The sequence below is a fragment of the Lissotriton vulgaris genome, chromosome 12, assembly GCF_964263255.1.
Source record: "Lissotriton vulgaris chromosome 12, aLisVul1.2, whole genome shotgun sequence".
Lineage (NCBI taxonomy): Eukaryota > Metazoa > Chordata > Amphibia > Caudata > Salamandridae > Lissotriton > Lissotriton vulgaris.
The window spans coordinates 91,181,308-91,206,248 of NC_141700.1; the positions used below are offsets into that span (position 1 = coordinate 91,181,308).

At 44.9% G+C, this 24,941-nt stretch overlaps 1 long non-coding RNA gene across 1 annotated transcript in view; it reads right to left on the reverse strand.

Annotated features, from left to right (window-relative positions):
• The window catches only part of LOC147673467 (uncharacterized), a 49,081-nt gene that overhangs the window by 23,853 nt on the left and 287 nt on the right, over window positions 1-24,941 (reverse strand). The window lies entirely within an intron of this gene.

The following is a 24,941-nucleotide window of genomic DNA, read 5'->3' on the forward strand; positions in this document are numbered from 1 at the left end:
CCTCCATCCTAATCATCTAGGAAACATACTAGTCCTCATTTAAGTGATGTTAATAGCATATAGGTTTTACACATTGGAGTTTTGTAAAGTTTGAAGTTTTAATTAATATTATCAGTCAGCATTTGTAATTCATTGTAATCTGATTTATCATAATTCTTGAAATATTTGTCAGTTATTACCTTGTACATCCTTGATGCTAACTGCATTCAAAGTTCTGTGAAAGTCCCAATTAATCCAATGTCTGAATATTTAAAGTAACTCAGCCATGTTAACTAGTTCAGTGCAGAAACTGTTCATAATTGTTCATTTTAATAATGGTACAGTAATAAATGCATTTGAAATTGCAAGACATGAGGAAAAAGTCAGTGTGACAAAACTCTTTTTAGGGGTGACTTATGCTAGTAAATAAGTAGTAAATTAAACAACACTCAAATATTCTTGCAATTCATGAAGAAACCTTAAAAATGCACGGATAACAGTATAACAGATACAACTGACGCACACTTTGTCCAACCTAAGTCGCTGTGTAATAGTGGGCAGTTCCATAGCTCTGTAAGTGGAGTGGCCAGAGACATTTAATGCAAACTAAGTGAACATTCACACAGCATTGACTACTGAGGTATTGAAAAAACTAAAGACATTCATTTTCTACATCTACTTGAACATCTAACTGTCTCCCAAAATAATAGGTTGGAATTTGGACAGCTAATGCAAAAAAGTGCACCAATATATTCAGATTATGAAGGACCTTGAGAAAGGGCTGGCATACAGTGGAATATAATTTACCTTGGAGGAACAAATGTCAATGGGAAATCAACTGTTACTGTGTCATTTGCTTTATTTTAGAATTACATAACCTATACCACATGCGTCACCACTCTATCATCCACTGCGTTTTAAAAAAAGATGTGATTTGCAATGTCCTAACTGTATAACAAGTGCTATTATTTTACATGGTATAAGGAATATAATATAAAAGGGTATAAACAGTGCATGGAGAAGGCGCAAGTTATAGTTAATGCTGTGTGGCTACCGAGTTGAATACACTGTGCATCGAGGTGCTCAATTTGAGTGGGTGACACAAAAAGGGTTGAAAGCCCACTAATATCATCTAATTTACAGGCTGTGGGTAACTGTGAAATCAATTTACTAGGGTCTTATAAGTAAATTAAATGTGCCAAATGGGTGGAAGCCAATTTCACCATGTTTGAATGAGCAAGCATAAGCACTTTAGCACTAGCTGGCGGTGGTAAAGTGCTCACAGTCCTTAGGCCAAGAGAAATTAATTTCAGAAACCAGGAAAGGAGAAGGCAAAGACCATAACAAGGCTTGCAGGTCTAGCAGCTGTTCTTTCTCTTGTAATGTTTGCAAGTCTAGGAGTACACTGGAAAAGGGCTCTGGAGGTCCAATAATTACTCCTGGTGCCAAGCTTTACAGTATGAGGATTGCCTACACTACCGACACATCTGGTTCTGGAAAGATTTTCCTTTTCTTTGTCAAGGCTCGAAAAAGTCTGGGGTGACAAAAGACTAGTGTCAGGTTCCTTTGTGTGTGCAGCAGGCAAAGCCTTTTGAAATGCAAGTGGGCTGGGCACAGATCCAGCCTCATCCATCATGACAGGATAGCTCATGCTATCCACCACATCGAATCCCTTTTTGTGTCAGTGTCTGGAAGAAATACACAAACCTCACAGCAGAGCCAATCACATCATGTGACTCTGGATACTGGCAGAAGGCACAAATGGTTAGAACAGGAAAATATCAACTTTCTAAACGTGCATTTTCAGTATTGTGATTTAAAATTGTGCTTTACCCTTAAAGAGGAGTGTAAAGTACAATTCATTTGAGTGTAAACAGCATATCTCTGTCTGCCCCCAATCAAAGGTTTATTAAATGTAATAAGGTCCCCCCATGTTGGGCAATGAGAGAGATAGGCCTTACAGTAGCAGAAAACAACTTTAGCAGTTTTTTACAGCCAGGACATGTACAAGTTAAATCCACATGTGCCACTTTTTAGATACAAGGCACTTTGCCTTATGAGCCTTTAGGTTCTACCTTAGGGTGACTGATATGTATTGAAAAGGAAGGTCTGGGCCTGGATAATGGTTTGCTTTGCCAGGTCAAGCTGGCAGTTTAAAACTGCACTATAAGCTGCAGTGGAAGGCCTAAAACATGTTGTAAGTGGCTACTTCGGTGGATGGCACAACAAGTGCTGCAGGCCCACGAGTAGCATTTCATTTACAGGCTCCGGGGGACATGAAGAACGATATACTAGGGACTTACAAATATATTAAATGTGTCAATTAAGGGGAACATCCTTTACAACGCGGATGTTACCCCGCAGTAATGTTACAACGCGTATTTTAGAACGCAAGTCATAACCACGACTTGCGCTGGAGGGCGCTAAAGGACAAGGAATAGTAGATTTACTATTCCAACACCTTCCATACTGTACGTAGGCTGGTGTTGGAATAATAAATTAAACTATTCCTAAGTCTGCACCCCTACAGCGCAAGTCGTGGTAACGACTTGCGTTGTAAAATACGCGTTGTAACGGTACGCGCGGTAATACCACGCGTCGTAAGAACGTACATCCATCAATTAAGTGTAAGCCAATTGTACCATGCTTTAGGGGGGAGAGCACAAGCACTTTACAACTGGTTATCAGAGTCCTAATGCCAACAGAAATGGGTTCAGCAGCAGAAGGCAAAAATCTGATGGAGACCCCGCAAAAGAGGGCCAGGAATAACAGTATTCTAATACAGATCATGACTTTTTTTGATCCACTGTATCCAAGAAAGGCGGAAGATCTATGAACTCTGTAAAATGATTCCTTTATTCAGTTTGTTTTACTTATCTGTGAGTAGCGCTCACACTTGTAGCAGAGCTCCTGTGAACAGTAGCTATAACAAGCTCGCTCATCATCCAGCCATTTTTCAACTGAGATGGGCATAGTCTTACATTTTATCTTAGCTGTGAAACCATTCAAGCAGGAAGATAATATGGTAGCCTCTTAGATTGTCTATGTTGTCTTTCTTGAAGTCTAGAACAATTGTTACAAATACGGGGGCAACTTTCTCGTCGCTTCTATATTCTTTTAATTGGTTTCTTGTTTTTTTCCTTTCCCAGGTTTTTGACATCATGCTATTTTACTTTCTTTCTACCTTTTTCTTTTTTTATTTCCATCATTTGTGCCTTCCTTCCTTTTGCAAGACATATTTGACTAGATATCAGATTGTTAAGTGAGCAAATTACTGCCAAATAAGTCATCATGCAGATTGTTATGCATGATATGGATGCTTACACTAAATATGCTTCATTAAATAACATGGAATTATGACTGTTATTTCCAAACGAGTAGAAATTGTTTTCCAGTGCTCTTGATATCACAGTTCACACCTGATGTACTGTGTACAGAAATGTTCTGTAACTGCTCAGTGCCTCCTTGGCACGCATGCAGTACATCCTGTAACTATCCCATTCAGTGTGGGCTGTACTTATTGCTCTGGTGCTCCAGTTCTGTAACTGCATGAAAAGCTTGCAGCACGTCTCAAACAGCCAAACAATTACTGCCACTGTTTGTTTTGTCCACATTAGGAACATTTGGGGGAAGGCAAGAAAGGCTAAAGGTAAACTCAAAAAGGAGAAAGGAAGAAAAGACAAGCATTGCCAAAGTCCATAGGTCTGTGTTTAATGTGAAAATTGATGCAACTGTGTGTATGCAGGAATGATGATTCCATGCAATAGCATATTAAAGACATGCCATTGGCTATGCCATTGCTTATTAGTTGTGGTGGAGGTAGTATTGTTGGTTGTGTGGTATTGGTGATGGTATTATTGGTGATATTGGTAGCAACTGTATTGGTGGCATTTGTGGTGGTTGTATTAGTGTAGCATAATGCAAACAAACACAATTCAGTCAGGAAACTTGATTTTTGAAGTCACAAATGGATATATTTTACATGTCAATCAATCACTCAGCATTTGTAAAGCGCTGCTAATCACCTGAGATTGTTTATTAATTAAACATACAGTAAGAATGACTAATAATGCAGACAAAGCCATTCTAATAGCTTTGGGTCTGTAATAGTCTGAACTGTTATACCTACAGGAGTGTGATGGTTTCTAGTTGTGTTGGTACTGTCATTGGCAGTGCTGCCAGGGGCAATGGGTGGAGCAAGTTGTTGTCACCTCCTGACAAGGGCCCTGGCACCTATTGTTTTTATAACACAGAAATAGTACGTTCTCAGAAAAGACGTGCCATCATTAGTGTCATAGGGAAATCGTAAGTCTACTAAGAGAATTCAAAAATAAGAATGTTAAGTGTTTTGTTGAGGGTATGGAGAGACCTTTTTCAAAGATGAGAACCCTAACTCACCCGTGGGTGACATGCTTCATCAAAAGGCTCCCTCCTCCCACCGGGGGCCGCAAGTTCCTGAGTGTGGGCTTCAACTCTCCAAGAATTGGAAGAGGAGCTGAGGTTTTTTTTGTGGAGGGGACAGAAGTACTCGGTGGATGAGGGCCACATGCTTCTCCCACCAGCCAATGAAAAGATTTGCATAGCTGGGGCGAAGAACGTGCCCATTGCAGTACCACATTGTTGTCTAAATAATTGCCCTGCAAACTTAAAGCTATTGTTTTCTAGGCAGAAAATTGATAATTTGCTGGAGCATTAAATTATGTTTTTGGAATCTCAGAGATCTCTTATTGAGGAACCATTTTACTGCTGTAATGCCATCATTATGGTTGATACATGTATACAGACTGGAGAGGTCAAGAGTGATAAGTAACATATCTGGTTCCCATATGATGCCCTCCATAAGTCTCAGAAAGTACTGGGTATCCCTTATATACGAGGCTAAGTCTCTCACCAATGGGGCTAAAAAATAGTCAATATACGTTGACCTATTCTCCAAAAGACTATTAATAGAGCCACAATTGGTCTCCCAGGGGTGTTGGCCAAGTACTTATGGATTTTTGGGAGGTGATAAAAAGTCGGAAGAACTGGTGTTTCGCAGTGAAGGAATAAGTATTTAACTTGGTCCTCCCGCCAATCCAACAAATGTTGATGGTAAGTTTTAATACACTTCAAGTAATATGCTCTGTTGATTCCTGTTCTACAATATATATATATATATATATATATGTACATATATATATATATTTCCACCAAAAGTTGCCCCTGCAACAAGGGGTCACTCAGCAACACCCTGCCATCCGGCTTTCATATGCAGACAGCCTTTCCAAACACCATTATTCATTCTTTCGCCGACGCGTTTCAAGGCACGAAGCCTCTTCTTCTAGGGCTGCAATTCATCACATTAAAGGTTCACATTTCTCTTTGGCTGACTTTATTTATTTCCATGACCCCAATAGGCGTGACTTCATGCAAAGTCCATAGTGGGCGTAATTTCCTGCAGAGTTCCTAAAGCATTATGGGGCATGGAGTCATCAATGCGAATTTAGTTTTTTACCTTAGTAGGTTTCAATGTGTTGAATGAAGTGATGCATCTTTTTAAAACCTTTAGTAGGCGATGTTCGTGAAAGCTGCCTCATTAAGCATTTTAGAGTGTTGCGCCATTAAGATCCCGAGTAGTTCAAAACCGGCTTCCCCCAGCTGGCAGGGATTTCCATCACAGCTGGTGACGGTGCTCCTCTTCACGGCCGGGCTGCCGTGTAAAATCTTTCCACCAAAAGTTGCCCTCTGCAAGAAGAGGTCACTCAGCAACACCCTGCCATCCGGCTTTCATATGCAGACAGCCTTTTCCAAACACCATTATTCATTCTTTCGCCGACGCGTTTCAAGGCATGAAGCCTCTTCTTCTAGGGCTGCAATTCATCACATTAAAGGTTCACATTTCTCTTTGGCTGACTTTATTTATTTCCATGACCCCAATAGGCGTGCCTTCATGCAAAGTCCATAGTGGGTGTAATTTCATGCAGAGTTCCTAAAGCATTATGGGGCATGGAGTCATCAATGCAAATTTAGTTTTTTACCTTGGTAGGTTTCAATGTGTTGAATGAAGTGATGCATATTTTAAAACCTTTAGTAGGCGATGTTCGTGAAAGCTGCCTCATTAAGCATTTTAGAGTGTTGCGCCATTAAGATCCTGAGTAGTTCAGAACCGGCTTCCCCCAGCTGGCAGGGATTTCCATCACAGCTGGTGACGGTGCTCCTCTTCACGGCCGAACCTACTAAGGTAAATTAATGCATTGCTCACCATAAGAACCAGCTGTCCCACAATGCATCATTGAAATTATGCACCATGTAAACGCCCACTGTGGGCCGGAAATGGAATAAATAATGCTGAAAATGAATGGTGAACTGTTGGTGCGTCATTTTAGCAGCCCATGAAGAAGGGGACCTGAGCCCTGAAACGCGTCGGCCAAACATGCTAATTTTGAAAGATCGAGGCGAGTTGCATTTCAATGCCAGATGGCGTGAGCGCTGGGAGTGCCTTCTCAATGCTTCGGGCACATTGGTTAACAGAAATTCACACGGCAGCCCAGCCGTGGGGAAGAGCACCCTCGTGAGTACAGAGGCTGCGGATTTGAACCTTCAATACCCTGTCAGCGCAGCGCTCAGCATGCTTACTGAATTTGCCAGTGACATTTCAAAAAACCTACTAAGGATTTTACAGAAGCTTGAATAAAAAATACGCAACAAACCTACTAAGGTAAATTAATGCATTGCTCACCATAAGAACCAGCTGTCCCACAATGCATCATTGAAATTATGCACCATGTAAACGCCCACTGTGGGCCGGGAATGGAATAAATAATGCTGAAAATGAATGGTGAACTGTTGGTGCGTCATTTTAGCAGCCCATGAAGAAGGGGACCTGAGCCCTGAAACGCGTCGGCCAAACATGCTAATTTTGAAAGATCGAGGCGAGTTGCATTTCAATGCCAGATGGCGTGAGCGCTGGGAGTGCCTTCTCAATGCTTCGGGCACATTGGTTAACAGAAATTCACACTGCAGCCCAGCCGTGGGGAAGAGCACCCTCGTGAGTACAGAGGCTGTGGATTTGAACCTTCAATACCCTGTCAGCGCAGCGCTCAGCATGCTTACTGAATTTGCCAGTGACATTTCAAAAAACCTACTAAGGATTTTACAGAAGCTTGAATAAAAAATACGCAACAAACCTACTAAGGTAAATTAATGCATTGCTCACCATAAGAACCAGCTGTCCCACAACGCATCATTGAAATTATGCACCATGTAAATGCCCACTGTGGGCGTGTTGCATTTCAATGCCAGATGGCGTGAGCGCTGGGAGTGCCTTCTCAATGCTTCGGGCACATTGGTTAACATATATATATATATATATATATATATATATATATATATTGCCAAAGAAGCTTTAGTTTCCCAAAGCAGAGAGGGTCGCACTCACCAAGGATGTTCAGTTTCAAAATTTTTTTATTTCATGTAGTATTCCATTATTATGCTCCAAACCAGACAGCAAAACAAAGCGCCGACGCGTTTCGCAGCAGCCGCTGCTTGATCACGGCAATATATATATATAGCAGAAATCTTCAAACACCCCCACCACTGCGGCGAAATGAAGAGACGGACCCCACGGCTTCAGGCAAGGTAAGATTTTATTTTCACCTTTCACGGGCGACGCGTTTCGAGCATCCACGTGCTCTTGTTCACACACCATACACCGTGTCAACTCTTTTTTTATATACTTTTTTTTGCTTCGGTGTTCCACCTCCTTTGTGAGTCACATGATTATCGACCATGAACATAGAAACAATACTATCATTCACATTGGTTGAAAAACAGCCAAGCCATCTCAATTGTAACAATGTATTTCCCTTTACGAAACTATTTAACATTGCACACAAACAAAGTTAAAAGATATATTTGTCTTCCAGCATTGTGTCTAACGGAGATCGTTGATTTGTAATTTTAACTGCTTGAATGCAGATTCTTTGGACGACATATACAAATGATTTTTTACTGCATAAATGCTAATATGTAATGTTATTGCCTGTGATCATAAATTAAAATATTTTACAAATAATTTACAATCTATATACATTTTGCGGGGACATTTCAGTGTGTCTAACTGCATAAATGCATGAATGATGGCTGACCACCCGAGCATTCCCGCCGACGAAATAGATAAAACTTATAACAGTTCCCACTATATTCATATGAATACTGTTACCAACATTGCTATCCATCTATTTTTCCTGAAAGCTACTAATTTTGATCACAATTAAGTTCCTATGCAATCGCATAATCAATTCGCACTTCATCAAATCCTTGAATATATATTGTCGCTTTGATTCAACCCCCTGTAATTGTATCAAAGAACACTGCTTGGCTGTAACATTATTAATACATTGATTGCATTCGAACTATGAACCTGGTATAACATGTGTGACTAGAAATAAAAACCATAAAAACGTGATACCCTTCAATCAATGTCTACATCGGTCAGTTAATAAAAAATATTTCTATTTTACTTCCTTAACTACTCAGACCTGTGCACACTTATTCTCACATAAAAAACAGGAAAACTGAATATAGTGTATATACACCTATTTACATGTGTTGAAAGACAAAAAAAAAACTTTATAAATATATACATATGGTCTGTTGTATGTCGGAGTAATTATTTCAGCTCAGTCAATATTGATAATAATGATTTGATTATATATTACCTCATTCAAGTACATGTACCGGGTCACTAAGTAGCTCTATTGCTTATTCCTAATGGGCCTTGCCGTGCTCTTGATGTTATGGTAAGGAAACATTACCAAATAGAGGTTTATGGGCGAGCTAAATGTATGATATGGATGTAGGTCACAGTCTGGTTCTTTATATGAAATTGTGGAGATCTTCCGTCGTGTTGAGCCCATTGGGGTATTTGCTGTCTAACTCCACTATATATTGTGTTTCCCTTCTTCTCAGTATTTTTTCCCTATCACCTCCTCTTCTGAGGGGGGCCATTGCGTCAATTACAAAGTAAGTAAGGCACGCAAGATCGTTGTTATGTATAGATTTAAAATGGCGCGCTACCTGCAGCTTGGTACTACCAACATAACGCAAGCCACAGGTGCATGTCAGGACATAAACAGCATATTCACTCCGACAGTTGTAATTCCCTCTTAAAGCAGTACTGACACTGGAAAAAGGGGTATTAAAATGTGTGGTGTTAGTGCCAAATTTACATGCCCGACACGTTGAACATTTAAAAAAAACATCTTTTAATTTGAGCCAGGTACTGCCACTGCCCAACTCTGGACTGGTCTTCACTATCCTGTTGTGCATACTGTGTGCTCTCCTGTATGTGATGGTAGTCTATCGCTCAAGACACCATCTGTCATGACTATTGGCCAATATTTGTTAACAATAGATTTTATTTTTCTCTCCTGCTTGCTGAAGGATAATATCAGGCGTGGAGCTTCACTGCCTTCTGTCACCTCTGGGAGCTTAGGTCTTAATAAGGATTCCCTAGTTTTATCTTGACTTTTTGACAGAGCCTTTTTTAATATGGCTTCACTGTACCCTCTAGCTCTTAATCGTGCCACCATCTCTTTGTCTCCCGATTCGAACTTTTCAGAGGTGCTACAAATTCTTTTAAGGCGCAAAAGCTCCCCATATATATATGCTTCCTGTTCGACCCACATACACGCCAGCGCTCTCCATTTGGCGTGGTGCGTTCTTATCGGTAGAGTCAAACCGATAAGTATCAGTGCTGTGGCTAATTTAATAGCATATAAAGAACAAACTCACTTGAGGTATTATTTAAATTTTATAGCGACTTTATTTTGCAAGCCAGTAACGCCCGACGCGTTTCACCTCAGCCTGAGGCTTGCTCATGGGATGTTGTTCTTTGTCCTTCGCCTTCTTTTATGTTTAGAGCACCGCAATTGTGGTAGCTGGTGCATTCTGGTCAATGGAGTTCCTTCACTTCAATGTCCTGACCAATAAAGTTTAAAGTACAACAATTGTATCTCTTTTTCGTTTTTTTTTTCGAAATGTGAAAATTGGTATGAACACAGTTCTGTTTTCCTTATTGTTCAAGTGATACAATCTCATTAGTGAGTTTGTCTTCTTTCCTCGTTTAGGTAGTTGCCTTCACTGTTACCTTTAAGTTTGCAGAGTTTGTTCTCAACTTCCTGTAGAGTGAGTTTCTTCAATTGCTTCTCTCTGGTGAGTTAGCATTTGAGTATTAATTAATTTATATTCACTCTCTCTGGTGAAATTGCGTATTTAGTTATTTTCATTATGTCCATGAGATTATAGTTTTACAGGTGTACATACAATTCCTCACTCTGATTCAGTCCTCTCGGATCCATTGTTCTGAAGTTGATAATGTGATGTGATTCTCTTTATCGGAGGGACTTTATACGATTTCCACCTCTTTCTGATCTGATGCTGGTATTTGATCAATGGCACAGAAACGCAATGTTTCCCAGTTGTTATCATGAAACTTTTCCATATGTTTGGCAATTGCATTTGTGCGGTCCTTGTGAGTTGTAGCACGGGTATGCTTAAAAATTCTCTTTTTTACCTCAAATATGGTACTGCCGATGTATTTCTTCTAATGTATATGGGAAGGGTTCACCCAGAATAAGTCACTGGTACCTGGGTATTGGTAGCACTGAGAAGAGGGGTCCCAGTAATAGATAGCCAATTATATACAATAAGTAGCAAAACATTTTTAGGAATACAATTAATTCACAACACTTTGTGTACCTTTCAGCTCTACCCCATGATTATGACAATTACTGTATTATGTGGAGCATGATATTTGTCTAATACATTTTTACATTGATGGTCTTTTTGTCTATGTCTGACTTAAAATACATAGTACAGTGAGGCCGCTTGGCCATTTTTATGTCACCATCCTTTACCTTTACCACCCTTCACTTTACCACTTCCCTTCTTCCCAGGGGCACTTTGAACACCATTTGAACCATATTTATAAACGTGTGTGGTAATCAAAACCTGACAACATTGTGAATAAACAACAATGGTTGTGAATTAATTGTATTCCTACATTTTTTTTGCTACTTATTGTATATAATTGGCTATCTATTACTGGGACCCCTCTTCTCAGTGCTATCTGATGTATTTCTTCTGGCACGGGCATTCTACTATATAGACGACAAAGGTGCTTTTGCATGTTAAGTGTTAGCGTATTGTCCACTTCCGCCCTTTGCTTATTTCTAATTCTTTCGTCGGTTTGGCGATTCTGCAAACCTTGCAATGTTTGCATGGTCAAAAGCTGGTTCTTTGTAGCCAGATTCTGTTGATTGGTTCACTGAAGTGACTGTGGACTAACTGGTCACCTATGTTCTTCTCTCTTCTGTAAGTTATACTTGGGTGATCTCCAATTAGTTGGGTTAGTGTTTGATCTGATTTCAAGATTCCCCAGGGTTTTCGGATGATTTTTGTGAGTTGTTTGTCTTCCGCACTGTGTGTTGTGATTAGTCTGGTGGTTTTGTCCATAATTTTGTCTTGCCTCTCTCCATGTAAGATAACCTTTGGTTCTTTTTGTTCTGCCTTTTTAGGTTTCGACCTGGCGAGGGGCACGCAGTGCCACTCCCAGATCGAAAACTATTGTCTACAGTAGGGATGTCGGCACCGCCTCTGCCTCTCATAAATGGAGGCTAGCCATTGGGAGACAGAGGCTGTCAATCGCGCTTTCTCTCGAAAACGCGATTCGGGGGCGTTTCTGGTGCTTTTTTTAAGCCCCGCCCCTTTGTCCCGGGCCGCGCTGTGATTGGCTGCCGGCCCGGGACACCCCCTGACGTCATTTCCCGGGCCGCGCTGTGATTGGCTGCCGGCCCGGGACACCCACCTGACGTCATTCCCGGGCCGCGCTGTGATTGGCTGCCGGCCCGGGACCTGACTTGTGTAACATTTGTCTCCTCATCACATGGGCCAGAAGCGATAAGGTGTGGAGAAATGCACAGCATCGCCTGGCAACAGATGTAGGTGGTTTGCCTATTGTACAAATTTTCTTTGCCACAGCTTGTCTAACTTGTAAAATGCACAGCCCTGACCGCCGAACTAATTTTGTATATTGAAGGAAGGGCTAACTTGCCGTTCCGGTTAACTTCGGCAACCCCGTTTGCCTTGTCGTGGCAATAAAGTTCATTTGAATCAGAGACAGGAAGGGGGAGGGACGGGCCCGTCCCAGGTCGTGAGCCCGGGGCAGAGGCGGCACTGTCCTGCGCTCGTGTTTCTGCCCTTATCGCACCCTTTCTCCGTGGAGCGCTCCTCCCACACTCGCCTGCCCTGTGAACGGAGCAGGTCCACCGCACCGGGCGGCATTGGACTGGGCGGGGCTAAGAGTGAATCACGGACACTCCCTTCAAGAGAGAGGTATTCACAACACCCGGAAGCCTCCCACCGGTAAAAGAGGTGAGTGCCGGGAGCCGTCAGAGGGGCTGCGAAGTGCCCGGGCCCATCGGTAAGAGTACCCAGGTGCACCGTGGTTTTGTCCTAAATGGAGTACGGGGTTAGCCCCAGCTCTCGGGAGCTAGCGTTAGATGTCTGTGCAATTAAATAATATTGAGCGCAGTGCGGAGAGGCGTTACAGGCAGCACTAGGAAAGCTGCGTGATGCAAGAAAGGAAGAAGGCTTGCGTTTTCAGAAATGGATGGGGCTGCTGTTAAGTCTTTCTCTATCGTTTCCCCCTCTGTTCCTCTTTTGAAAGCCACTCGAAGATCTCTTGGCCGGAGTTGTATAATTTAACTACTTATTGCCCCTTTGGCAAGAGGGATTCTGGGAACGGACATGTGGCGATGTGCCTGCCTGCCTTGGGTGTGGCTGTCCTTTGTCTCTACTTCCCCGGGGCAGAGCGCGGTATAATGTTCCTCTGAGTGACACTTCTTGTTTGCCGATCGTACCCTGCAGAAGGCCTCCCGCTGGGATGTCTTAGGTACACATGAGGGGACATCTGGATCGGGTCGCCCTTGAACCCGTCAGCTGCCGGTCTCCCATGGGGGCGCCGGACTAGAGGAGGAAGACGGTGCTGGGGAGCTCACGCCTGATTGCTGAAGTACCCCGTTACTAAACTTTCTGCACCCTTTACTTTTCTTTAGTTTTATTGTTAAGCATTTAAATGCATACACATTGATGTAGTTCTGTAAGGTTTAACCCGCAAAGGGGTGCGGGCATCAAGAAATACCCGGATGTATTGCACATTGTATCACCTATTGACCTACTACTCCGTACAGTTGTACCGTTACTCAATGCCCAGTGTAATACCAACTCCAGCGGATTAACAAAGGCACACACCCATTCTTATGGACCGCCTTGTGTGGTCTGTTTTCGATCTGCGCCCACTCCTGGGCTGGTGACAGACTGGGCAAAGAGGCAAAGCTAAAGGAAGAGTCGACAGAGAGCCTTGCTGTGCGAGAGACTTATCATCCTTGTTAATGTAAAACATGCAACTTGAAAGCAGTTGTCGCAGATTGTGACGGACTACTTTGCAGTTTATGCGTTTTGAACTTGGTGTTTTTACCTGTAATATAACAGCACAGCATTATATTCTTACAATGCGGCTGGTCACCGAATGAAATGAAACACTGTCCCGTTGCTGGACCCGGTGATGAGCCGCGGAAACGCAGCGCCGGCCGGCCTGGGGCAGAGCTGGTGTGACCGTCCTCGGCGGGGCCCCAGCGAGCCAAACCTCGGCCTAAGTGCTGGGGATCAAACGACCGGTCTACGCCGAGGCCTCCCACGCCGGACGCGTGCCCAGCTGTCCGGTTCTTTCCCATGAAGCCGGGCTCAGCTGGGAAGACCCTGACCACAGTTTTTTTTTTTAATGTATTTTTTGGTGTGATTTCTCATTCCCAACAAAACACTGGTTCCTAGTAAAGCGGGCAGATTGATTTTTCATCCGGACGCTATCTTTCCACGCATGTGCTTTTCATTAACAGATCCGTCCATTATTGGAGCAAGGCTTTAGGTTTAGCATAACTGAACCGTTTGGCGTGAGTCAACGCGAGAAGTCATTTGTAAAAAGAAGGCCCATGATTGGAAATTCGGGGTCTCGGTGGGGTATCCCTCTCCGTTCACCACACCTTGAAAGTGTGTTGGCAGTTCAAATATTTAATTATTTTGGTGCTTTGTGATTGAAGGGTGACATACTGCAATGCGTTATTTTTTTTATAAAGTACACTCCAACATGGCATTGACCTTCATAGCATCGTGGAGTATTATTTGTAAATATTGCTTATTTCATTGGTACGTTTTTTACCTACCTCACGCGGTGCTAGATTAAGGACACCGTTTTCGATTGCTTGGCTGTCATTGCACAACCAAATGTATTCTGGGAGCTGTAGTCTTTATGGGCAGCGACAGAAAAATATAGCATAACAACTGATAACAATATAGACCCATGACCGAAAAGCCCAGGACTAGAAATGGGTTGACACACCGTTTAATGGCACTTTAAGTTATGCATGTTAAAAAAAAAAAACACTGTCTGGTGGGGTCTCAGTTTTAGGAGCTAAGGGCACAAATCCTACACGTGGAATGGGACAGTATTATCTAATTTATGTGATTGCATATGTAAATGAATGCTGTTATTTTAGTATTTTACCTCTGTGGCCTGCTCATAAATGGGCAGTGCACGTTCTGTATTTATTTAAAACCCGCCTTCTGGGGCATAGTTGACAGCCCCGAGTAGACGTCCCTGAGTGCAGCTGAGTGCACCGAAGGGTCGTGGACCGTGAACAAGCTGTTGTGCAGGCCACCACGCGCCATCCGGCGCTTCCCATGAGTGCGTCACGTGACCGCGGACGGGCAGCTTTCCTTTCCGATTGGCTTGCTTTCTAGGATTAGTCACCAGCAGCTACATATGCTTATAGCCGATGTTTGCTTTACTTCCCATTCAGGGCGTATTTTTCATCTTTCTTAAAACTTTATCCTGCGACATGGGGGGAGCTAACCGCACCCTTAACGGCCCCGGTTTAGCTTTGCTGTCTGTTTGCAAGACTAAAGCTCGGAATCTCGGCGTACATTTTTGTTGAGGGAGGTTTGTATTCCTCCAGTCTCCTCATCCTGGCACAGATGATTCCCGTCAGAATTGAGCTCCTTTGAAAAACAACCCTGTCTGTAAGAGGACATAGTTGAGTCTAAACAATAGATTGTTGTGTTAGACGGCAGCGTGGATTTCCTTAATTATTTTTTCTTGCTTATATATTTTTTCGGTTTGGTGTGCTTGCTGTCCTGTCTTCCCCCGCCCCCCTCCCACTGTCCGTGTGACCGTTACCGACCCCCCCTCCCGCTGTCCCCCTCAAGCGGACACTAAACACCCCCTTCCCCGCCAAACAAGACATATTGCTTTCGATTTCCTTCGCTGGCCTCGCGCCTGAGAGGATGGGTGGCCGGGGCTGGCACGGGGCAGCCTGAATGCGCGCTGATGAGGTAGCTGAGCGGGTTAAGGTTTTCCTGGAGAGATCTGCTTATCACTTGGTCGAATCGCTGGGAAAGTGTGTCCGGGAGACAATACAATTAGCGTTTTATTAGTCGGCTTATTGTAGCCATTGTTGTTAACAGCGTTTAGAGGCACGGTGACAGCTTTACATATGGTGTGTTTGCATATTGATAAATCTTCAGAAATATACACTCGCCTCTTTCTGCACCCTTCCACGCCGTAACTTCCTTTGCGGCACCCAGTAAGCTGGTGTCTCTTCTGACTGGATCTACCCAGGTGGAGTTGGGGTTTACGAATGTTTTGCCTGGTGGGGCGGAGTAAAACTCGTCATCTCCCCCGCAATCCTTTCCGCCTCTCTTGTAAGCTTACACTTCGCCAACAGTTTATTCTTACCCCAGTGGCCTCTGTTCATTAATTCGTCCCCTCCCTTTACTGTCCTCTCTTCTTTCCCTGGTGATCTCATCCTTTCCTGCCTGTCTTCACTCCGTCCCCATCCTCTGCCCGCCGTTGGCTCTCTTCTCTCGTCCTCTTTCCTATCTGTCCCTCGCATCTTCGTCACCCATAAGACTCCCTCCCCAGCTCCTCCCCATTCATCAGTCCCGTTCACACTTTTTTTAAATGTCCCCCTACCTTCCCTCTCTTCTGCCCCAGCCGTCCCCTCTCGCGTTTCCCCTCTATTTCCTCGTTGGTTCCTCGCACTGCCTTTCCCTCTCTTTCTTCTCCTCGCACCCTGACGAGCTCAACCTCCTCCATTCGCCGTCCTTCCTGCCCACTCACCGTTGTCCTCACACACCCCTCTTCATTTCGGATGCCCCCTCCTTTCCTTTCTCCCTCCCATCCTCTCACGTCCTCCATTAATACATTGTACTCGCCCTATCTTTCTTTTGCTTTCCTCTTCCAAATCTACCTCTTGCCCTCTCGGCTCATTCCATGACCCGCCGCTACCCCTTTACTCCGTCCCCTTTCTCTCTCTCTCTCTCTCTCTCTCCCTCTCTCTTGTGCTTTCTCCACATCTTTCCCTCTCAGCTTTCTCTCTTCCCTCTTACAGTTTCGGTTTCTCTCGTTCTCTCACTCTCTCTCCCCTCCTGCCGTCTCTTTTCCTCTCACCCCTCCTCTTTCCTCACTCAATCTGTGCCCCTCGTGTCTGCTCTCTCTGGTCACCAGAAGAGACAGCGCCTCCCACCGCCGCAAAAACGCCCACCATAGAAAGAGCGCAAGGGACAGGAAACGAATAAACAAGGGAAGGAAAGACCGGCAACCAAGAGTGGAACACTTAAAGCTGCTCCAGAGAGGGGGAGCCGAGCAGGTCCGCCTGGAAATGTACATATGTAGAGACACTTCCCGGGAAGCCCCCCCCCCCCCGATCAGACCCTTTCAATTATTCAATAGCTAGAGCAGACCAAGTGACTGCCAGGTGCAATACATCAGGCTTAGGAAGGGCTTTCATTAGATTTGGAGAGATTCACGCTGCTCTCTCCCTCCATCCCTCCGCCCTCACTCCTGGAGCTCCCGCCAGCCCTTCTCTGGCCATTGGTGCCCATTGACCTTGGTGCTCCTCATGCCAGCTGTGTGTGCCAAGTACAGTGACTGTTCTCTTAGAGTCTGCTTGCCTGAAATGCATGTACCCCACTTTGAATTTGACCCTGGTTAAACCTTCACGTACATCTAGTTAAGAGTGCGCCATGAAGCTGTCATTAGCGGGCAGAATGTTTGGCGCTACAATATTTAAAAAAACGGAATCCTTCGAAAAATGAAATAATTCCTTTAGACACAGTTCTTGCAGCCAGCAGGGTTGTTTCCCGAGGGCAGGAGCGGTCCCTTCAGCTGGCCTAGTTATCACACGGTCCCAGGCCGAGCGGTGGCGGAAGCCCCTGCCCAGGCCTGGTGGGTAGGATTGGTGCTGAGCCCAGGAAGCTTCTACACTGATCAGGAAGCGGGCACCCTGCTGCTTATCCATGGATCGCCATGTATCCCACCCACAGCCCACTCCGCACACGCTCTTAATAGATATTATGTGTACACACGCCCAAATCAATGTGCTATTTTAAAAGAGCTAATTTCTTGCACTGCATTAAAATGTAATTTTAAGAATAGCTATAATTATACACTATTTTCTAGCGGATCTAAAACACGTGCACGCGTTTTCTTATTTTCCCATACAAGGATAGTGTGCTAAATGTATTTCTACGGGGTATTATTTCCTGACCCTGCTTACCCCTGCTTACAGCTGCGCGGTAAGTATACAAACATCACGTTTGTCCAGTGAGCTGTACTGGGGTCCCCGCCGCTGGGCGCACCTGAAGCCCCTGGGCGGTGCCCGTGCTGTAATGCACGGTAGTAGAAGTGTGTGTGTGTGTGGTGTGTGTGCCTGCGCTCTGCGGCGGCTGACTGCAACATCTCCTCTTCTCTTCCTTTTCAGGATCAGGCTATTTTTGGTGCCTCTATCGCAGGCTCCGGTGAGCGTGAGATCATCGCCGTCCAATCCCGAGGCCGGTAGCTCGCCCCCGCCCGGGAAGCATGCATTCTTTACAGTGTGCAGCTGCCTGCAAATGTGTACTCATTACAGAGCGTTGGTGCACAGTCCTCAACTTATTTTCTGTACTGTGTGTGTTGGGGCTCTGTGTGTGTTGGGGCTCTGTGTGTGTTGGGGCTCTGTGTGTGTTGGGGCTCTGTGTGTGTTGAGGCTCTGTGTGTGTTGGGGCTCTGTGTGTGTTGGGGCTCTGTGTGTGTTGGGGCTCTGTGTGTGTTGGGGCTCTGTGTGTGTTGGGGCTCTGTGTGTGATGGGGCTCTGTGTGTGATGGGGCTCTGTGTGTGATGGGGCTCTGTGTGTGTTGGTGCTCTGTGTGTGTTGGGGCTCTGTGTGTGTTGGGGCTCTGTGTGTGTTGGGGCTCTGTGTGTGTTGGGGCTCTGTCTGTGTTGGGGCTCTGTCTGTGTTGGGGCTCTGTCTGTGTTGGGGCTCTGTCTGTGTTGGGGCTCTGTCTGGCTAGCTTTTTTTGTAGGTGGCTCTATGTGTGGGTGGCTCTGTGTGTGTGTGGGTGGCTCTGTGTGTGTGGGTGGCTCTGTGTGTGTGTGGGTGGCTCTCTGTGTGTGTGCAAATGCAATAGGTCTCGCATTTGCGAGAGATTAAGCTATTGGCATTGTAAACAATGCCATTTATTTATCTGTTTTCAAAACCAACACATAAATAAAAAAATTGTCATTTACAATGACAATAGCTCTAACTTTCACAAAGGCGAAACCGTTGCATTGTAAATGCTTGTTTAGGCATGTATTCACCACAGTGACTGGGTATTTTCGGTCAATGAATCTTTTCTTAGCTTTTTCACTGTGAACTTTGAAATCTTGATCTCTAGAGCAGTTCTTTCTCAATCGTAGAAATTCTCCGTATGGGATACTCCACTTGAGTTTTTCATTGTGGAAACTTGATCCATGTAGAATTGCGTTAGTCGCTGTTGTTTTTCTATGTAGCGTGGTTTGTAGAGAATTCTCTTCACTATAGATTTCTGTGTCAAGGAACACTACTCTGTCTGTGCTCAAATCATAGGTGATTTTTGGAAAGGGGCGACCACTCGGTCCCCCCGAACGTATGGTCGGGTGCCCTGATCCCCCCGGGAAACCATTTTGGGCGGGAGGCGTGTCACGGCTGGTATGCCCGAAGCGGCGTAGCCGGGGCGCGCCTTTTCCCGCCCAAGAGGGGTTGTCCTAGACACCTACACCGTCGGCCACGCCCTGTAGGCGGTCGGAGGAGGGTCCACGCCCGCCCAAAGAAGAATAAAAGGAGCAACAATCCAAGGAAGCATCCTCTTGTTCCTGTGCTTGGAAGCTGCACCTCTTCGTTGCACGTGAGCCTGAGACGGAACAAAGAGCCAATTTTGAGAACTTGTAATTTTGTGTTTCTTCTTTCAGCGATTTCGAAGCTTTGATCCAGGACCTCGAGTCGAATATCCGTGAACGATGCCTGGCAAGAAGGTCGGAAAGAAGGTTGGGACCGAACAGATGCTTCGTATGCTGGTAAAGGACATGGCGAACATGAAGAAGCAGATGGCGGCAATGAATGGTACGGGGAGACCGAAAAAAGTCATCGGACCAGCATTGCCGGGAGTAGTCCCTACCGGGAGGGGTAAAAGGACCAGGAATGGGGCGGCAGGAGGGGAGGCTCGGGTTCCCGAATCACCTCCAGCGAGCCCGGTCAGTCCGGTCGAGGCCCCAGTTCCGGTCCCGAACGCGGGACAACCGATCCCTGTCGTGGTCACACCTGTTAACGAGGGGGATATGCCTCCTGAATTGGCTGCCCAATTGGCGGCATGGTTGGGCAGGGACAACGAGGGGGCCACGGCCGAGGAGGCCAGGTCGATAATGAAGCAGTTGCGGCAATCGAAAGATGCTGCGAAGGCACCTTGTCCTCTTGTATCCCCGCAGGTTCCCATGGAACAACCAGTATCGAGCGTTGGAACAGCAGCGAAAACAGTCACAGCTACTTGTTCGGGTAAGCAGCCGTTGCCAATAGCGGGGGAGGGATCGTTACCCTCAAGGAGGGAAAAGGTGGTTCAACATATCCCGATGGATGTGAAAGAAAGGATTTGGGCAGATAAATATGTGAACATGTTTTCGTTATTGACCGATCACTACGAGATAGAGCATGTTAGAAATCAGAAGGAGTTGTTGCATCCGAGTGTATGGCGTGCAAAGATGGCGGGTTTCAGAGTAGATGAAACGATCGCTAATTGGGCCAGGGCGTTTGGAATGTTCACTGCAATTATGGGGGAACGTAGGCCTGAAGTATTGTTGGAACTAGCTTGTTACCAGACACGTATTATGGAATTCTATGAATCGTACGGAGGCAATCAATGGTTTGGTTATGATAACAAATTTCGTAAGGCCAAGGAGCACGACCCATCCCTGACGTGGGATTGTTTCAACTCCATTTCCTGGCAGAAACTGGTTGGGTCCAACACGGCGAAGTCGCCTTCTTTGGGCGGGAATGGGGGTGAGCCTTCCCGCCATTCTTTGGGGGCGCCCTTTCGGGCGGGCGCAAACAGTGATCAGAACGCAAAGAGTAATGGGAACTCAGGTAGGAAAGGGGTCTGTTGGAGCTTTAACAGAGGCAAGTGCACTAGGCCCCATGGGACATGCAAGTTCAGGCATGAGTGTGCAGGGTGCGGACAGTCCTCGCACCCCGAGAGTTCGTGCAGAGCCAAGACTGGTGAGACGGGAGGTAGAGGAGGCGCCAAACAGGTCTAAAATCAACCGAGGGGCACCGTTACCTACTCCCGTTGATATCATGGCAATGATCCCCTGGCTGAACGAATACCCTGATCATGTCTCCGCCGGGGTGTTGCGAGACGGTTTCTCATATGGTTTCCGCATCCCGGCGGGGGATTTTCGGGGGAAAGCACAATGTAAGAACCAACTATCGGTTCAACAAAATACGACGGTGGTACAGGCAAAGATTGCAAAGGAAGTGGCCCGAGGTCGGGTTGCGGGACCATATGGCAAGCCGCCAGTTGTAGACTTTGTTTGTTCACCGTTGGGAGTAGTCCCCAAGAAGGACCCAGGTGAGTTTAGGTTAATCCACAACTTGTCCACTCCTAGGGGTCTTTCGGTGAACGATGCGATTGACCCGGGAGTTTGTTCGGTGCGGTACGCATCCTTCGATGAGGCCGTCGCCATTTTGAATCGCCTGGGGCCCGGAGCGCTGATGGCTAAATCAGATATCGAGTCAGCGTTCCGGTTGCTCCCGGTACACCCAGAGGATCAGCGTCTATTAGGTTTTGTGTTTCAAGGACGCTACTACATGGATAAATGTATGCCAATGGGTTGCTCCATCTCTTGTGCGTATTTTGAGAAGTTCAGTACTTTTTTGCAATGGGCTTTCACCAGAGCCACGGGTTTTACACTGATCATGCATTACCTTGATGATTTTCTGTTCCTGGGGGCAGCCGGGGACACAGAATGTGCTCAGGCCTTGAGTGAATTCTGTAATCTCATGAAGGAATTTGGCGTGCCACTGGCACCAGGCAAGACGGTAGGGCCATCTATTACACTAGAGTTTCCGGGAATTGAGCTCGATTCTGTGGAGGGGTGCTTCCGCTTGCCCAAGGAGAAGGTAATGAAATTTAAGGCCTCGCTCGAAATGTGCCTCGGCGAGAGAAAAGTAACTCTCCATCAGTTGCAACAAGCTGTGGGTCAGCTTAACTTTGCCCTTAGAGTGATACCGATGGCTCGCCCCTTTTCCCGCTCTATCGCCCAAGCTATGGTTGGCCTCAAGGAAGGCCTGTGGCGGTAAGGTCATGATCGGTGAGCAGTAATTGGAAGATCCCTAGAGGTGGGGCGCCACCCATTATGGATGGGAGCGCCCGGGGGGAGGCGGCCATTGGCCCCTCACACGGGGAGGCGGTACCCTTCTAAGGATGGGACCGCCGAAAGGGAAGGCGGTCATAGGCCCCTCCCTGGGGAGGAGGGGAGGAGGGCCCCTCCTTGGAATTTCCCGGGGCCAGGACATCCGCGACGGCGGATGTGGTAAGCAGTGTGGGGTGGGAGGGGGGTCTACGCTACCTTCTAGACACCTCACACGAGTCCTCGGGCGACCACCAAGATGGCGTCGAGTAAATATGGGGCCCCCGTTACGACAAGGGAAATTGGAAGTTGGCACAGAGGTACAGTCCTCTGTGCGCCCGCCCCTCACAAGTAAGGGGGGGAGTTCTGGTATTAGGGATCTGACACCGGTTACGACCTTGCCGTTGGCCCGTAATGTTAGGATGTACAATTTGAATTTTGGAGAAATGCATTTACAGGATGTTTTAGAATCGGCTAGGAGAACCTTTGTATTAGAGATATGTTAAGGTTAGCCAATAAACATCGTAATGTATAAATGAAATTGTACATGATATGAAACTGTTATTTTAATGTTTTCATTTTGTTTCATATTTTAATAAATACGGCCGGGAGGGTAACTCCCTCCCGCCTTCCAAAAGTTCAAGAACCGTTTCCGTCTTCCCATTCTTGGGGATTGTGTTGGGAGGGGGTGACGGGTATCCCGGCCATACAGTTTTTCCACACTGTTGTTTAGTCTGTCAAAGTATTGTTTGTATTCTGTTGCAGTGCCATTCCATATAATAAGCAGGTCGTCTATAAATCTCAACCATAAGATTATCTTTTGAGTCCACTCATAATTTGAGGTATTCCATGCTTTATTATTTTCAAACAATCCCATGGTGAGGTCGCATAGTTTGGTGAGAACGAAAATCCCATTGCGCAGCCTTGTGTTTGTTTATAAATTTTCTTATTAAAAAGAAAAATATTATTGTGCAGACACATTGAGATCATTTCATTTAACATTCTTTATGTTCACTGTACTTGATGTTTCTCTTGCCCAAATATTGTTTGCAAGCTTCCATACCAACATGATGTTCAATATTAGTATAGAGTGAAACCACATCCATGGTAATGAGTTTGTAGGTTGGTTGCCATTCAACTGTTTCAAGTTTTTTTAAAAGTTCCGTCGTGTCTTTAAGGTAGGATTTGAGGTCCTTCACTAGGGGAGCAAGAAATTGGTCGATGTAATTAGATATCGGTTCTAATAATGAGTTGTTAGCAGAGACAATGGGCCTCCCCGGCGGTTTATCTTGACACTTATGTATTTTTGGAAGGCAATAAAATGTGGGCATAGTCGGATGTTTGTTTTCCAGATATTTGAATTTCTCCTCATTTATAATGCCTTTGTCGAGCCATTCCATTAGATGTTGTTTCACTTTGATTTTCAGTAATTGTGTGGGATTCGTTTGTAGAAGTTGGTAACATTCTTTATTGTTCAATTGACGTTCGGCTTCGATTACATAGTCTACTTTGTTTAGAATCACTATGTTACCGCCTTTGTCCGCAGGCTTTATCTCTATTATGGTGTCTTTACTTAGTGCCACTAGAATTTCTTTTTGTAGTCTAGTTAAATTATTCTGACTTTTGTTTGATGTTATTTTGTACAGATCTTCCACTATTAAATCGTGGAATGTGTTTATCTTGTTCCCTGATGGTAGGATAGGATTGAATTTAGATTTGGGCTTTAAGCCACTTTCTCCTTCTCCTGCCATTTCAAGTGTTTCCTCAATTTCCATAAGAGCTTGTTCTTCTTGTGTTAGCGTTGTTGTGCCCATTGTCATCAGTGTTGTATGTCCCAGGACATCTTCTGCATGTAGTGTGTTAAAGATTATTTTCTTTGACTTTTGATTTTTTTCTGGTTTTTCCGGCATAGATTTTTGCCAGTTTTAGTTTTCTGGTATATTTGTATAGGTCAATGCATGTTGCAGCGAGGTCCATGTGTGAGGTGGGGCAAAAATTGAGACCTTATTTCAGTGTTTCTTCTTCTATCGGTGTTAGAGATCTGTTTGAAAGGTTCACGATGTTCAATTCTTGTGAATCATCTTCTTGTGGGGTTATTGCGAGGTTGCCTCAGTCTGTCCTTTGATCATGTATCATCTTTTGGATTCGGTCTTGCCTCTCTGGCCTCGTCTGGTTTTCTTGGTGATCCTCTGCCTCTTCCTCTTCCCCTGCTTTTTTCGGTTGATTCCCTTTGTTCTGCTGCTCCAGGACCTGGCGCATTTCCATTAAAAAGTTAGATTTTTTTGTTTGCTCTGTTGCTGTTCTAGGTGGGCCTTCATTCTCACTTAGATCTGTACTTGATAATGATTCGAAGCTTGAGATTTCGTCACCTGGTATTATCAACGATGTTTTATTTTTCCTATTATCATATTGTTTTGCGAAGGTAAATATTCTCCCTTCTTCAAAGTCTGTTTTATCCCTTTGAAATTTGAATTGTTTACGTTGTTTCACTTGCCTCATGTTTTTCAAGGTTATTTAGTATATCCACTTTCAACTTTTGTTGTTCCTCTGTTAGCGTTAGGTTGTTTATCTCATCCTCTACTTTCTTCAATTCATCTTTGATTTCTCTCAGGGCCTTATCAATATGTTTGATTAGGATAATCATTAATCCTGTTGAGGATTCCAGTAGAAATTCTCCCCATTCTTGGAGTAAGTCTGCGCTTGTGTCCTGATGACTGGGCATGAGGGTTAAGCGTAATCCCCGTGGGATGCGTTTCACTTCAACATACTTTCGTAGGGTCAGTAGCGCCCACCATTTATTGATCTCTTTTTTCGATAGCCTCTCCCAGTATCTCAATTTGTCCTTATTAATGTTTGTTGGTGTAGTTGTTTGACCCCTCTCTGGTCTTTTAGTAACAGTGGCTGTAAATAAATTGTCAATCTCAGCAATTCTTCTTGCCTCCCTTTCCTCCATGGTTGCAAAGTGTCAATTACTTTATTTAAAGTGGTGCGCTATTTTGTCTCGAGTCCCCGTCCTTATAGAATTGTTGCCGTTTTATCAAGAGCGTCTTCGTGTTTCTTAACGCTCTCAGGTTTTGTAATTGCAACTATGGTCTCCACAGCTATTTGCTATACTTCCGCAAATATCCTTTCTATAAGGTTCACAGTTTTGTGTAATTCAAGTCTGTGTGGGAACGCCTTGCCGCTG